The following is a 13,264-nucleotide window of genomic DNA, read 5'->3' on the forward strand; positions in this document are numbered from 1 at the left end:
TTTATTATTTTTAAACTTATAAAACATCTTTCAGCCATCATCTTCCCAGTGTTTCAGTTATGTCTGTATATAATATCCAAAACTCCTAAACTTCTGTAATCTAAGATTGCTGTTACTTTGGGAGAGGAAGAAGGAAGCTAGCTGCTTGAGTAATACAGGTAATAGTTAATTTTTTCAGTTTCAGCGAGCACATTAGACCAGATATTGCAACTCATACAAACCATGCAGTAGTCTCTGGATTACTGTATTCAATATAAAAATATTTTTTGGAGAGAAAACATAGTTCGTTTTCACAAAAAAATGCAAATGGCATGCAGATATAGGCTATTTATGAAATAAGTTACTACACTGCTGGAGCAAGGCTAGAAGAAAGAGATTTGAGAATATGTGTTATACTTTTGTAGAAGCATCGGGTTGTGAGAAATAGAGGTTTTCCTAGCACTCCTGTAGCTGACCTTTCAATAAAATATTTGTTGAATTAGAATAGACATTTTCTGAAACAAAGGCTTGCATGGATAGTTTTGGTTACAGCAGAGATCCCTTCCCTGGGAAAAGTGTAAAAAATAATTAAGAGATTGTCAAGGTTTTATTCTGATTTATTCTTTTCCTGACCTAAACTTATGGGGATTCCTTAGAAACCTTCAGAAAATTAGCACTTGGTCTGTGTCATGTAAAGAAAAATTGTCCCGTTTAGGAAAGTCTATACATTTCAATAATTTGACGTTGCCTTTTGAGGTGTCATGGTATATGTTTCAATTTATTTCTGCATATTTCTCTTCATCCACAAAGCCTTGGCTTCATGAAGAACCTCCAAGGGAAGGAAATAAGTAATTTCAGATCAACCATTTTTCTCTTAGTGCAGGTGAGTACTGGTGTGTGGCCTTACATTCAGTCATATTTCTCCGGTGTTACTTGATGTCTGTTCATGTGTACAGTGCCATTAGATGTTGCAGCACTCAAGAAGTTGTTGCACCATATGTAGTTGCATTGTGCAGTGCAACAGATATATACACATAGCTCTCAGGCCTACTACACAGCAGCTAAAGCTGCTGCTTTAGCTTTTTCCCAGTTTATTCTGAGTCATCCTGCAGCTATTAAAGGAATGAAATCTAGCTGATGATTTTTTTTCAAGATTAAGGAGCACAACTAACATATTTAGCAGAGTTAATGATATTATTTTCTTCAGTTTAAATTTGTCTTCCACAGCTTTTGTATTGTATTGGGAACAATTTTTGACCTTAGATTATTTTCATCTGGTAGTAGCCAGAAGAAAAAAGCAAGTGGAAGCTGTTGACTGCATTTTCTACTGAGCTTGTATTTAAAAATTTGATAGATCTTCTGGAATATACAGTTGAGGGTTTTGTCTGGTTCAATTCTTTCAATTCCAGGAAAAGAGAAAGTGTGGAAAGATGTGTCATCTGAATTATTATACTATTTTTTCTAATTTTTTTAAATCCATTTTTACACAATAAAATCAACATAAAAATATTTACACTCTTCTGGAAATCCATCAGAAGAGTGTTTCTGATCAAGTCAAGTGCTGAAGTGTCCCAATATAGAAAGTGTTGGGATACCATGGTGATTGTATCTATAAAAATCTGTACCCTGTCAAATTACAAGGATTAAGAGCAAACACACTTTGAAGTATACCTTATGAAAAGTCTTTAGTAAGAAAAAAGTCTACAGCACATAAGTACTGTGATTTTCTTCATGCGTCTGAACTCACTTTACCATGTCAGCTGTTTTGAATGTCACTAGAGTTTGACTGTAGGACTAAGAGCTGAACAGAAACTCCAACAAGCCTATACTAATTTCGGGAATGTTTACAATGCAGTGCTGGACATTAAGGGTAATTTTTTCTATGTGTCTGATCTGTTGTTTCGTCAGGATTCACTATTATGAAAGTCAATGAATTCCTTGAACTAATGTGAAGTCTGGCAGCTGCAAGAAAGCCCTGGCTTTTGAACTCAAGCTCCCTGCTATCAGTGTGCAGTCCTGATCAGAGCCACCTAAAATTCAGTAGTGGGTTCCTCTGTATCCACCGTATCAAACAGAAGCTTGTTCCAGAAGCTCACTACTCTCACAACAGAATTCTTCCTCTAATATTCAACTTGAATTTATTGCTCTCTGGTTTACATTTTGTCTTGTGTTAGTGTATCTTGAAGTTTATGCTGGTCTTCTACCTCCACACTGATTCTCTTCCCCTCTGACACCATCCTACTTCATCTTCCTACACCATCCTTTCATTCCTTCGTTCTGTAAAAAAATTACTCATAATTTCTCTCCACATCACAGCCTTCATTTTGGTAAAATGAGCAAGTCATACTCTTTGAGTGCTCTCTGTAAAGTCAACCTTTCTCATTTCCCTGTTCATGCTATGAAATTTTCTCTCCCACTTTTGCAATTTTAAGTCCTCTTTTTTGAGAGAGGATAGCTAGAACTTCATGGAGTTTCCAGGTGAAATCTCATGAGTACATTATACAAGGGCATTAATATTTCCTGAGCCTCTGCAAATACTCTGATACACTCTACTGTTGTATGACTTTTTTTTTATTTAATGTTATATCCCTTGGGTGAGAGGGATTGTAACATCTGTCTTTTATTGCCATTTGTGTTATGTCCAGTTCAGTAGATGCTAGGCTCTACTGTAAAGTTTAATAATCAGTTTTATTACTTGTATCAATGAAATGCATCTCTCATTACTTGAGAAAGTTGACGATATGCTTTATTAATAATTGCTTACCTCATTTCTCTCTGTATTTTCAGTTCATTTTCTTCTTATTCATACTGAGCTTGCATGTGTTCATTTTAGCATTTTTGCTTCTCCGCTGTGGCTACCCTTCAGGAAATGCAAAACAGTTTGCAAATCTTACTGTTGCATATTCAAATCTCAGTGCAATGTAATTGTAAGGTTCAGTCTCCACATAATAAAGTGTACAGATTTTTTACAGGAACTGTATGAACAGTAGTCAGCATTATAGTACCTTAGAAATAGAATCATACAATTGTAGATTTGTTTAGGTTGGAAAAGACCTTTAGGATCATCAAGTTCAACCATCAGCCAACCATCATGTTCACCGTTAAACCATGTCCTCAAGTGCTGTATCCACATGTTTTTTGAACACTTCCAGGAACAGAGACTCCTTCTCTGGGCAGTTTGTTCCAATGCTTGACAACCCTTTCCGTGAAAAAATTTTTCCTACTATCTAATCTAAACTTCCTCTGGTGCAACTTGAGGCCATTTCCTCTCATCCTATCACTGGTTACCTGTGATAAAATACTGACCCCCACCTGTCTACAACAGGTGTCTATTTGCAGAGAATGATAAGGTCCCCCTTTCATCTCCGTTTCTCCAGGCTAAACAATCTGAGCTCCCTCAATCACTCTTCATCAGACTTGCGCTCCAGCCCCTTTCCAAGCTCCACTGCCCCTCTCTGGAAATGTTTCAGCATCTCAATGTCTTTCTTGCAGTGTGGGGCCCAGAACTGGACACAGTACTTGAGGTGCGGCCTCATCAGTGCCAAGTACAGGGAAATGATCACTGCCCTAGTCCTGCTGACCATACTATTGCTGATACAAACCAGGGTGCCACTGGCCCTAATAAAAGTAATGTTCATAATAAACTCTAATGAAGCTACTACTTAGATGACAACATATTTATTAGCCCCAATATAATTTAATTTATTCACTGACTCATAAGGAAAAATATATATTGTTACAGACTGTATAGATGCGGCATTATACAAAGAGGAAAACATAGGAAAGAGAAGCAAGTCAGAATCTTACTAGACTTTCTGATACAATAAAAAAGACTTTTACTCTATATAAAATGTGCTTTTATGACTATAAATTCAAGATGATTGAAGATTGATATATATAACTGCATACATTTCAATTTATACAGTCATAGCAGTATGATTTAATGCTTGTAGGCTGTATACTGTATTTCTGAGTTTACTTAATATATATTATGTACAAAGAGAAAATTTAACCTAACTTGAAAAGAAGTAAGTCTCAAAATCTAACGCTATATTTAACATTTGAATGATTGTTTCTACAGCAGACCAGTGACCTCTTTTTAAGGGAACTAGGTGCAAGAAGATCAAGACTGGATGTTCTGTCCAATATGAATGCTATTCTTGCAAGGCTGTAGAACTGAGCATTGCAGAGAATCATAGAATGGTTTGGGTTGGAGGGGACCTTAAAGATCATTGAGTTCCAACCCTCCTGCCATGGACAGGGACACCTTTCACTAGACCAGGTTGTTCAAAGCTCCATCCAACCTGTCCTTGAACACTTCCAGAGAGCATCTGCGACTTTGCTGAGCAACCTGTTCCAGTATCTCACTACCCTGAGTAAAGTGTTCCTATCATCTAATCTAAATCTCTCTTAGTTCAAAATGATTCCCCCTTTTCCTGTCATTATCTGTCCTTGTAAAAAGTCACTCTCCCTCTTCTTTATAAGCCCCCTCCAGATACTGGAAGGCTGCAATGAGGTGTTCCTGGAGCCTTCTCTTCTCCATGCTGAACAAGGCCAGCTCTCTCACCCTGTCTTCATAGGAGAGGTCTCATAGGAGACTAGCTCTAACAGGTCGACATCCTTCCTGCTGAGCACCCCAGATCTGGATGCGGCACTCTGGTTGGGGTCTCACGAGATTGGAGTATAGGGGCAGAATCCCCTCCCTTGACCTGCTGGCCATGATGCTTTTGATGCAGCCCAGGACATGATTGGCTTTCTGGGCTGCAAGTGCACATTGCAGGCTCATGTCCGGCCTCTCATCCACGAGAACCTTCAAGTCCTTCTCCACAGGGCTACTCTCAATGAGTTCTTCTCCAGTCTGTACTAATGTCTGGATGACTGAACATGCTCTTTTTGATTCCTTCTGTTAATGATCTTGATGAAACCCTTATGCAGTAATTCTGAACTTTGGGGAAAGCAATTTACAATTTTCAACTTTTAAAAAGCATGGCTAGTGAGGCTATTTGGTGGACCGGTGCAAATATTGGCCAATTAAATTGTCCATCTATAAGTTTCTTCTTGGAAAAAATGTGACTCCGTTTACTAACGGTGTTAAAACATTTAAAAATGGAAAAGAGAAATCTTGTGGCCACAGACAAATGATTATAGTAAAAATTTTCAATGAAATTACTGATTCATGTGTTGCTTTTTCATCTTAGAAGTAGATTATAAGCAATCTCAGGGGAACTACTTTTTTGTTTAGTTTTGTATAATGCATAGCACAGAAGGATCTCTAAAGAACTGTGTAAGTAGCCTATATTGTTGCCTGGACTAGGAATAAGCTGGCAGAAAAGAATATTTTCTATTCATCTTTTGTCCTTTGTCAACCATCATGGTGTTGCCTTAAAAAAGATATGTCTTTGAAGAATATGTCCAATGTCTCTAAAGACTTGTAAAGGAAAAAGGAAAAAAACCACCCAATTTAATCACTGAATAACTGAAGAAAAAAAATCCACATTCAACACAGAGACATATAAACCAGCACTTTGTCATAAATCTGATAGTCGTAGTCATTGCAGCAGTGATCTGGGGTCGTCATTCCCATGTTTTATTCAGATGTCCACCTATGAAATTTAATAATGGCCAGTCTTCGCGAACGAAGATTTGGGGAAAGGTCTTTTACCTTTCCAGCCTGCGCAATGGATTTTTTAGGTGAGACACAGCATGCGCTGAACTGAGCCCACCCTTTAACCCTAAGGTTCATCTGCCAGGGCCAAGCAAGCTTGGACAATGGCAGTGAGGTCCTCAGGACGTAGGTTTGTTTAGAGTGACTTTCTCATAGATGGATGGCCTTACAGGGCTAACGAGCTCCATCTGCCCGGGGGACCAGGAATCGAACCTGGGTCGCAGCGGTGAGAGTGCCGCATCCTAACCACTAGGTCACCAGGGGTCCCCTATGAAATTTAGAAATTTAATTAAATAGCATTCCAATTCATATCAGATAGACCTCAAAAGAAAAATGTAAACAAATAAGTAATTTCACAGATTGCCTGAACAAGAACTACAAAAGCACAAACCAAATCAAAATTTTATTCCGGAATAGTCACTCGAATGCATCCTGTTGTTTAGAGAAATAGTGGCTGTGGCTGCTGTGTATCCACAGTAGAGTCTGATTGGAAAAATATTTGGTAAGTGGTTTTTTTTTAGTTGTCAGAACGTAAAGAGATTTTCTGCTGATCATTCCAATTCAGGGAATTTTTACGCAAGTCTGGACTGTACTGTGTGGTTGCTCCTGAACTTGGTAGCAAAACCCAGCTCAGAGGAAGTGAACTCTGCTCTTGATCTGTGGTATTATTCCATTTCATTTAATACAGACATTTTTGAATTTGCATCTAGGAAGAACAAAATCAAACCATAAAATATCTCAGTAAGCACTGAAGTGGAATTCTTTCCCTGTTCTGATCATTGCAAATGAACTGGTAAAACAATGCATATTCATACAGGGAGAGTGAAGGCAAAGTTTCCTAGCATTCTGAAAAAGATGAGAGTTGAGTTGGCTGTCAGGTCAATTTGATTTGGGATGAAATACCAGCATAATCAACCCATCATATGTGAAGGAAGCTTCGGTTTCTTCTAAAACACAGTATGTTCAGGACACATATGGTCTTGCATGAGCTTAGGGTCTTTATTTATTTTAGGTATAATAGTGCATATATAGTAAGGTGTTGAATATATGTTCAATTTTTACATGCCCTGTTAGAAGAGGAGCAAAATGTTTCTGAGGCATGAGATGTTATTCCATTTTCTGGCACTACAGTAAATTTCTCTGAAAGTGTTTCTTCATTGTTATGCCTCTGTTTGTTTCTAGAAAATAGGTGTAAACTATCTGCAATCTTGCAAATTTGCAAGCATGGCAACATGTTTTTTTACAAGTAAAATATTTTTAAGACCTCTGAATGCTAGTATTCTGCACAGAATATCAGCACGTGAACTACCTTAAGTGGCGTCAAAGGCTGACAATCCTCATATACATTACTGGAGTCAGTTACAGAATACTCGTTTCTCTGAAGTGCATTAAATCAGACAACAATTCAAAGAATGACAATTACATGACCTGTCCCAAAAAAGCCTATAACATATGTGCAAACAGATACTACTAACTGGTGGAATATGTGGTAATAAGGATTTCAACTGAAGATATTAAAAATAGGGAAAATATTTGAAGAGGAGAAATATTTAGCTTTTCAAGTCAAGTGAGAGATACATAGAATCATAGAGAACTTTTTTTTCACACTGCACATTAACTGAATCTAATAGAATTCAGCTCAGCCAGATAAAAAAAGAACTAGACAGAAAGAGAGGTTAGATAACATAGCTGGCCAAAATGTTTGGATATAGCAAACCTAAGTCTTTGTACAAAGCAGGCTTTGTAAAAAGTTCTGTTAGGTATAAACTTACTGAAAAGATGAAAAGAGAAAGTTGAATGTGTATTGTTTGTGAATGTAGCTTTCAAAACTCTGAAGATTCAAAAAGGGATGAAGAGTACAATTTGATAATGAAATGTGTAAAGAAAAATTTGCTAGCGAAGAAGGTTAAAATTGATTCATTACATTTGCACAGGATTTCAACAGAATGTAGGAATTAACAGCAGAGAGATATAAAACTGTGTAGTCAGACATATGCTCTTGAAAACACAGCTGTCTTCAGTTCTTCATGACATTGACACTGGAACTCTGTTGCTATTGAAACAACATAAAATTATCCGGTCGAAAAATCCACAAGTTTTTTTCTGTAATAGTTGTCAACAGTTTTTCTATATTAAATGTCTTCATTATTTTCTGACCTCAATACAACTTCGTAAATGTGAAGCTTCATCCAAGCAAGCACTTTGTAAAGGACTTTTTTATCATTAATAGGATGTTATTTGGCTTTTTGAATAAAAAAATAGAAGGAGTAACAATTCAACATGTATATCACCAAAGAATGAAAGAAATGTTAAAAAATGGAGCCCACAATACTGGCATATGAAGTAGCAATTCTTATGCTGGTTAACTCTGATCAGTGCACTCAGTAAATATTCACTGGACAGGATGATTGTCAGTGAAATGATCAGGTACTGGCTGCTTCATTCATTGGGATTAGTACAGAACCAAAGGTAGGTTATCAGTCACTATAAAATACGTGATTCAGAAGGTTTCCAGAAAAACAGCAATGAGATAAAAGCATAACACTTTAAACAACTAGATATAAACCAAAATTATTTCATTTATTCAAGAAAATGTTAAGAATGTAAGATTAAAGTCAAGGGTAAATATTTTTCAAGAGTGATCAATCATCTTTGTTTCATCTCATGACCAATTCAGTATCAGTCAGGAATTCACCACACAGGAACTCAGGTTTTGCCTTATGATCATCAAACACTGGGATAATGAAGCTGAAGGAAGAAAGAACATGGAAAAAAGCAGATGTCCTAAGACACAGCAATAGCTTAAAAGGAATGAAACAAAAAAACCCTTCTCTTTTAGTGAAAAATGTAGGCATATTACAGGAAAAGTCATCATCACTGTCTGTAATTAGACATATATTTAGCTAGGTAACCAGACACTTCCCATTATCTTTTGTCATTTCTGTTGAAACTTTAATCACTTGGGCTGGAATTTTCTACATCATGACAGTAGCTTTAGGCCATATAGATTTGTATCTTCTTTAAATGTCAGGCAACACCACTAGGTAGTTTCTTTAAATAAAAACAAGTGGGAGAAAGAATCAGTACTTTTTATTATGTTTAAAAATCATAACTACTATTTTTAAGAACTGATGTAGTTTTGGAGCTAAAACTTGAAATCTGTTACATTACAGGGGGCCTTATTTGGTTGAGGATTATTCTGGGTAGAGTACCAGCATAAGAAAGATTTAAACCTAAAAAAGCAGAAGTTCTTTCAGAAGTTTCTTCTGAGATGGATGGGAACAGAGGTTTCTCTGACTATTGCAAGAGCTCCCTGAAACTAGTTTACCCTTAGTAAGAAGTTTTCCCTTCCAGCATTGAAGAAGAATTGAATACCTGCAGAAATTTCTGCACGAGTGGAAAACCCTTAGAGCCATGGAGTGTAAAACATGAAAGAGGATATGACCCTGTTTCATATAGCATTTACAACTATGACATGAAATGTAAAACAAAACATACTGTCTCAGTTTTTCAGTAAAGATGTTTTATCATCAGGAGTAGATAGAAATTCAATTTAACATGTCCAAAAATATGTGTCTGAAGAAGTGAGGGGAAGGGACCAGAGAGGACGAGGTTTTCAGTGGCTTGTCTGGGTGTCTTTTATTTCTATGTCTGAAATCAGTTTTGATAAGAAATGCAGGATGTATTGGAAGTTTTAGATTTAAATGAGCTGATGTACAAATTTTTTTCATGATTTTTTCATGATATATGACACTGTACAAGATCTTAAGGTTGTGTATTGATCATTACAGAGAAGAGAAAAATGAAACTGAAATAGCAATATTTCCTTTCTCAAGAGGGACAGTAGGTGAAACTTAGAAAGGATTCTGAGTAGTAGAGGTAGTAATCTCACAGAAAAGTCATCCAAGTTGAATTAAAGCAGGAACTCCATCTGTACCTTGGTTGGGAGGAAGCAGAATAAAGAATTCCAGCACTGATGCAGTGAGGCGAGGATGCCATGGGAATATGTGGTCAAAAGATTTCTGACTGAAAAGTACCCCATCAAATACATTTTTCACAGCATGTCCTCAAATATATTGTAATTACAGATTTCAGTTTTACTTTTAACCTCTTTATTTCCAAACTCATGATCATTCCTGTCCAAATCTTTGTCTAAAACACTTATGAATACACCAGGACTTTGCTGTCCTGAACAGTCCAATACCATAGGACAAGATTGACGACAGTGAAAATAGAGATCTGAAGACAAAGTTTTGCAAGTAAATAGCAGATGAATATATAGAAAGAAATACTGTCATTCTGGAGATAACACTGCTTCAAAGATGGAAGCTCTAGAGCTCAGAGTCTGGGAAAGTAGATGTTCAATGAAATATACTGAGGTATAATCAGCAGAGATAAGTTTGGATGCCTGTGGCACTAAGCAGACGGAGTTCAGGAAGGAAAAGACTGCATTGCGTGATCTCTTTTGAAGCTGCTTAGAGACATATTGGTCTCCATTCCGTAGGTGCAGTACACCTGTTCTTCTATTAAACCAAGAGAATTAGTTATGTAGCTGGAAAAAAGAATCCCTGATATCTGCTTTCAAAATCAAAGTGTTCACAATATGTGAAAACAGTCATTTTAGCACAGGCTTTTGGCAGTTTTGTTCTTCAGCTATAAAATGAAGTTGACCCTACAATCAAAGGTCACAGGTATTCTGTGAAGCTAAATTTGTTAAATACCTTTGAAATATTTACATGGTGAAAAGAACATGAATAAAATAATTGTTTTCAATACAAATTATGAAAAGAACTTGGGTAAAGAGGCATATGGACACACATTGGGTTGAACAACCAAAGCAATTATTGAGAAGATACTAAAGAAGAAGGAACTGTCAGGAAAAAAATTAAAAAATCTATGTCAGGACTGCAGCAAAAGTAAGCACACAAAGAGGTGAATTAACTGTATATATAGTTATAATTACATCCCCCATTCTATAGACAATAACATAGAATACTTAGAAATAAACACATGATTTTGTTTTTGGTTTTGTTGGTTTTTTTTGTGAAATCAAATGCTTTAATGGAAGCAAATGCCAAAATTGCATATATTAATGAAAATTGAATGAGAGAGAATCTTCTACCCAAAATACACCAAAGCAGGAGGAGATGCCTGAAGGAAGCTTCAGGAATGGGGAGGAGGAAAAAGGTCTGAAATGAAGGAGTGAAGCTGATCCTAGGAAGAAGAGGATGTGGGGGGAATATGCTTTTAGACTTTGTTTTGTGTTCTGGTTTTTTTTCAGGGTTTTGGGGTTTAGGGTTTTTTTTGTTTGTTGATTTGTTTGTTTTTCCTCACTATCATTCTCTATTTGTAATTGGCAATAGATTAACTTAATCTTCCCCAAGTTGAGTCTACTTTGCCTGTGAAGATAATTGGTGAGTGACCTTTGTGTCCTTATCTCAGCCCATTTAGTTTTTTTCGTATAATTTTCTCCTCTTGGTGTGTTGAGGAGGGGGAACAAGAGAGTGGCTAGGTGGGCACCTGGCACCCAGCAAGGTCAACCCACCACAAGAGCTTTGAACCCTTCCTCTCAAAGAAGGGATTGATTTTGCCTTATACAACTTTGGAAAAATATGGTATGCATTACAGAAGCAAAATATTTTTATTTGAAATGTCAAAAATGTTGAAACCTCTGCTATGTAATTGTATCTACTGAGATAAGAAATGTGGGTCTACAGTGAATCTGGAAAACTCTAGAAAACAAATGGATACAGATATTCTGTCTCGTGAAAGCAGGCAAATTCCAAATGAATACATATAGTAGTATTACGTAAATGATTGAAAGTAATTGTGGCTTAATGAACAGGCAAGTTAGGAGGAAGACATGTTAACTTTACACATTATTCCACATCCCCTGGAATTTCTTCTGTTGTTTGCCAGATACCACCGAGTAGCTCTGTCCATTTTCCCAAGAATGAAAACTCCTTCATAAAAATTTACAACCAAGTGTGAGAAATGTTTATAATAGATGGAATAATTTATCTATCACACTTATAAAAGGATGCCAGGGTATATGAATGCATCATCATCACAAATGCTACTTTAGAATTTTATTTAGATACATGATTTTCAAAGTTTGCAGAAACAGGCATAGAGAAAAGTGATCTCAAAAGTCTCTTATAACCTCTAGAGAGTTGGACTAGTGTTATTAGCATGTTAAGGAAAACATCTCAGAATCAAGAAGCAGTCTCTCTGGTATGCTGGATGAAATGTTACGAAAGAGGGCTGCAAAAAATCTCTCTCTGACTACCACCAAGAGTAATGCATCGCTACCTATGAAGAAAGGTAGAGTTTTTGAAGGTGAAAAAATTCATGCTTTTCTTTCTGATAGAAGCTTTTAGATGGAACACTTTATAGCTTTCTGATCAAGGCAACAGTACTTAGAGGTGTATACTGGCACACCCAGTCTATGTTTGCTAAATTGCAGGCACAATGTAAAAAATCACTCCAAGAGGGAGAGAAAATGTAGTTTAATGCATTGTGAGAGATATATTTAGTCCTAAAATTTGATACAAATTTACTGGCTTTTGAAAGGTGATCATAGAAAATGATATTTTAGAGTGCAGAACAGTCAGCCAGTCAGACAGAAATAAAGATCAGAGATTTCTGAGGGGAAAAATTCTCAAATGAGGACAAATTTTGTCACTGTTAGCTCTCTCTCACTTCTTCTAAATACTCTCTGCAGGAAAAAAAATCCTAGTCTTTGAAAATATTTTCTGTTATGCTTTACATTTAAGTTCTTTGACTGAGGCTAGTGAAGTTTACTATAAATAAAATCAGGATATTATTGTATACCAGGGTTTTTTGGTGGTGGTGGTGGTGGTGGGTTTCCACTTAAAGGATATGGAAAGTCTGCATAAAAGTACTAATGGACATTGAAATATGCATTTCCTTTTGCAGGTGCAGGGACCAGAAAATACGTCTATCCTGTCCTCTGAACTGTGTATTACAGGGAGTGTCTGTTTCTTTAAATAATATCATTTTTGATGAGAGAAGACTTAAAAAATAGTTGTACATGTTCTTATAAAATTATATGTTCTGTTTTGTTTTGCAAGCAATATTTGCCTTGCTAGGTTATCTTCAGCCTTTACAATTTCATTTTGTCTTGAGCTTGGACAGAAAAATGCTGACAGAGAGTGAAGGATCCATTGCTAGTAACAGTCCAGGACCTGGTGGCTCTCCTGATCAATACAGGTATTAGACATTTGAGTTCAAGAATCACAGAATGACAGAATGGGTCAGGTTGGAAGGGACCACAGTGGGGTCATCTGGTCCAACCTCCTGCTCAAGTAGGGTCATCCTAGAGCACATGGCACAGGATTACATTCAGATGGTTTTTGAATGTCTCCAGCAAGGAAGACTACGCAACCTCTCTGGGCAACCTGTTCCAGCATGTGGTCACCCACCCTGTAAAGAAGTTCTCCCTCATGTTCAGGTGGAACTTCCTGTGCATCAGTTTCTGCCTATTGTATCTTGTCTTATTGTTTGGGACCACTGAGAAGAGCCTGATGCACCCTCTAGACACCCTCCCTTCAGACACACACATTTTTAACTTCCCTCTCAGTCATCTCTTGAGGCTGA

This window comes from Neopelma chrysocephalum, unplaced genomic scaffold (assembly GCF_003984885.1).
Source record: "Neopelma chrysocephalum unplaced genomic scaffold, ASM398488v2 Primary Assembly neopelma1_43, whole genome shotgun sequence".
In the NCBI taxonomy this organism is placed as follows: Eukaryota; Metazoa; Chordata; class Aves; order Passeriformes; family Pipridae; genus Neopelma; species Neopelma chrysocephalum.